Genomic DNA, 4,294 nt, shown 5'->3' with positions numbered 1-4,294 from the left:
AACAGCTGGCAGTGTATTCATTTTACTTGACACACTAGTGGTGTTTGAAGGTAAGCTTATGGTAGTTTGAGAGTTGACCTGGCTTTGCTGGGACAAGCCACTCTCCAGCCCTCTTGTAAACTTACCTTCATACAGACAGTGGAAAGTCATAACAAGCAAACCTCAGGATAGCATTAAGGTAAAAGTTTTAATAATTTCCTCTGCCAGCCAAGACCATGAATTTGTACTAAACATACCTGACGACAACATACGTGGCTGACAAACATTACCATTTGCAATACATTACCCGAGGCTTTCAACTTTTTACAAAACCACATCCAAGATTGCACATCTCAGATGGTCTATTATAGCAAATTCATAAACACGTCACACTTACTGTACACCAAATCTCAAACTGGTGGATTCTGTGTCATCTTGCTATAATACTCAGCAAAATAGTTTTACAACACAATAAGCAGGATATGAAAAATAATTAAAGCATTAGCTAGGTAAGTAATTGCATCGTTCCAGCTCTGTGATGTCGGCCAGTTCCTCTGTTGTTGCAATTTCTGAAACACATGCAGCCTACCAGCATGGCTGTAGATCTGTTTCTGCTATAGAACTCAATGTGGATCACATGGCTGCTGGAGCATTTATTCTTCATTGATATGTACATAATTAGCTGTTACAGTAACAACATTTTGTGTAAGCGTACAAGTGGAAAGGACTTATATAGGCTGTGCCTTCTTTCTTGTAATTTTATCCATTCCAAATGTGGTCAATATAATTCAGTATAATAATGTAGCAGAATTTTAACCTTAAAATTGCAATTTTGGACTAACCGTATATAAATTTCATGGTAAAGTACATTATGTGGCAGTGTGAATTTTAATTATTTTTGGCTTTGTTATCTATTAATAAGCTTTATAGCGCAACATTATGCCAGTTGCATGTGTGGGAACAGGGGAATTGCACTCTGTGCAAGCAACTTCTAGATCTACAAGCACCCATCAACTGAACTGATGAACACACAATACAAAACAAAAATCACATTACAAATACACACACACACAAGTTTACAACAGCTACAATACTAAAAAAAGTCTTCACTCTTCACATACAAGCTGTGGACAGAGAGGCAAACTCTGCCCTATCCTGTGATGACTGAACTGATTATTGGCATGATGTGCAGATTATCTTGTCAGCTATAATAGAATGCATAACTATTTTGTGATTAACTGATAGCACTGAACACCTTATGATTTACTCACTTTTAGTCCAGAGAGAGAACCATCATTAATAATAAGATGATACATACAATACATTATTAGTCCTCGGTCTTGTGCGACCACAGTCAGATCAAGCAAAATGAGATCTTGTGGGCACGGCAAGTTGTGTACATGTAAAAAGAAAACAAACAAACAAAAAAAAAGACTAACAACAACAGCAACAACAATAATTACAAGACAAAAATTAAGTTAAGTGCTCGGTTGACCAATCACTACAAAAAAATCTTTTGCGAACATGTCATACATTGACGAGCAGCATTGTCGAGGATCTTTTGGATGGAAGATTTGGTGGTTACACAAAGTTGTACAAAGTCAATAAAGTTCTTGATGTTCTGAATGGAAGAAGGTAGGTAGTGACCTAGCACACTAATTTCAATAGTTTCATAATAGTTTGGGATTTTTAAGTGATCAAATTCTGCAAGCAGTCGATGATATTCAATCTTATTTTGTTTTCTAGACCTAGCAGATTGAATGTTGTGTTCTGAGTCTAGAGGGCAGGTTAGTTCAAGTAAAGCAACAGAGGGTTTGCCTGAGTTATATACAACAATATCTGGCCTGTAAGGTGTGATTAGTAAGGTAGATAGAATAGTGGCTTGAGGTGTTTCACTAGCTCGTAAACCCTGAAGGTCAGCAAAAACATGGATAGATGGATTGTCACTAAATATTTCTTTTGAGTTTAGAGGCCAGAAAGTGAAGAACTTGATCATGACGGTATGTATATCTCTGTTGCGTTAAGGCAACAGGACAGCCTCCTTGGATGTGAGCTGTGGTAGGATGAGTCGAGTCACACAATGTACACTTAACATCAGATTGAACACACCAACGCCTAAAGTTAACTGCAGTTGGTAAGGTATCTGAAGCAGCCCACAAAAGAAATAACAACTGCCCAGGATGAAAACCAGACATCAGCCGGACATGTTCTGTCCAACCACTTCTTCAGATAACGAGTGGCAGTTGATTCCATCTGTGAAATTGTCCTATTTGACACTGCATCAACACATAGGTGAAAATGTAACAATGATATGATGTAGTTTCTATATATCCAAACCTTGTACTCTCCACGAATACAGAGAGAATCAGTTGCATTCAGTAGGTAGTCAGTCTAGCATCATTTGTTTACCTGCAGCTCTTTTAGTAGCACTCAAAGATCCACAATCAGTCGATGCAAAACTGAACTAAAAGCATTTTATGGTTTACCGTAGAAGCCGCGTAGCATCAGTTCGAAGTAACTACTTGAGGTGAGAATAACAGATAAAACACCAAAGCACCAAAGAAGAAGAATCTCACTTTTAGGAACTCGTGTGCCGGATGACCGAGGAACCGAAATGTGATCACGTGATTTCGGTACCGGAAGTTCAAAGGTCGTAGGATTTCTGCGTATAACAAGATTCATTAAGAATACTGGCGGCCAGCGCTGACGTCACAAACGTGTGTCATGCTTAATTTTTTTTTAACACGTGCTGTAGCATCCTGAACTGAGTAACTGTATTGTTGCCATGCTGGGGGGGGGGGGGGGGGGTGGATTTTTATGTTACAGTAACTAGATAGCTGAAATATATGTTATATATAATGATCATTACTAGATAATAACTATGTATGCACCTGGTGATGGCACATCAAAGTATGTATCAGCACCGTTAAATGATTTTAAAGGCTGAATAGTCATTTAATTGATCATGAAATAAATCCAAATTAGAGAGTCTTCACTGACAGCTAGATACATATATCATATATAGAGATACATCATTTGGCTCCTATCCTCCCTTTATCCTGTGATTCATTTAATCCTTTATCTTGTCAATCAGTATTATCGTAAGCTATTCTTTCTTGTCAAGGGAAGCTCATACACTAGTGCAGTATACACCCACACACAGTTACACAAAGGATACACATAATATACAACCATTACAAAATCGTAAGCAAAATAAGACACATCCCTCATTGTGTAGATTGTATATAGTGTGTGAGTTGAAACAATCTCTCACCATCTGGGACTTTGAATGTGTGTCATTTAGTGTCAACTGTATTCAGATGTTTCATGTAACTGCATTTTACTAGTCACAGCTACTGACTTGCATCATGTAGATCCTTGACCATATGCATGGTCTTTAAGGTCATTCTCAGGTGTGTAACATGCTGCAACAGGCTGGCATGTTTATAGTTGATAATCCTACCATTATCCTACTTCCAGCTGTTCAACAATGCATACACAGTCAGTAGCCATCAATTTCCTGATGACACTGGCATGGGTAGCTAGTTCCTCTAGATAGATAAAATTCTTCAAGTTCCAGCCTGCTTTTAATGTACTGGGACAGAACAGCATCCCAAAAAATAGTATCCTGTTGCTAACCAAACATGACTGACACATTTGTATATGTATTGAGACAGTGAGATGAAGTGCCTTGTTAGAAACTCACCTGGAGACTCAGGATTTTCAGAGAGCACTTGTCACAATTGCACTTATGTAACAACACACGTGTCAGTAGTATACTGGACACAGTATTGAATCTTCAAGGAAATGTCCATAACTGAAACCAGTCCCATATCCAGAATGAAATGTTTCAAGTGGTAAAGTGTAGGCTCTATGTTTCTTGAGAAATTTACTTGTAGAAAATCTGGAGGAAATATACCAGTCACTGAAGGAAATAGCTAACAGTGTGGGTTACATTGACTGATCAACTAACTGTCTAAAATAAACCTGATAATGACAACAGTCAGCGTAGTTGGTATGCTGAGTTATAAGAATTTAAGAACATATATTATTACAAATATATGCTCTTTAGTGGTCATGTTCCAGTCAATATGGTCATGGCTCTTCATGTCGCATTTCCATTGTAGGTTTCATTTATCATTCTCATACTCAAGAAAGAGTGTATATAATGCTAAATCCATGCACACATCATACCTATAGCTTATTTAGTTTGGCACACTAATCCTACAAACTCTGCGTATTACACACGTGTGCTTATCATTCTATTATGGTGACATCTGGAGATTTATGCATGCACAACATGTACAGTATATAC

The 4,294-nt window shown here is 37.8% G+C and overlaps 1 long non-coding RNA gene across 1 annotated transcript; it reads right to left on the bottom strand.

Annotated features, from left to right (window-relative positions):
• Nucleotides 1-376: 376 nt before the first annotated feature.
• Nucleotides 377-2,641, bottom strand: LOC136265426 (uncharacterized). Its single transcript, XR_010705504.1, has 3 exons — nt 2,317-2,641; nt 1,251-2,255; nt 377-1,184 (listed from the first exon to the last, which is right to left on the bottom strand). It is a non-coding gene; the product is annotated as an uncharacterized lncRNA (long non-coding RNA).
• Between the last annotated feature and the right edge of the window lie 1,653 nt (nt 2,642-4,294).

Source organism: Dysidea avara, chromosome 9, assembly GCF_963678975.1.
Source record: "Dysidea avara chromosome 9, odDysAvar1.4, whole genome shotgun sequence".
In the NCBI taxonomy this organism is placed as follows: Eukaryota; Metazoa; Porifera; class Demospongiae; order Dictyoceratida; family Dysideidae; genus Dysidea; species Dysidea avara.
The sequence above is the reverse complement of the archived record's forward strand: the minus strand, read 5'-3'. Positions and strand labels throughout refer to the sequence as shown.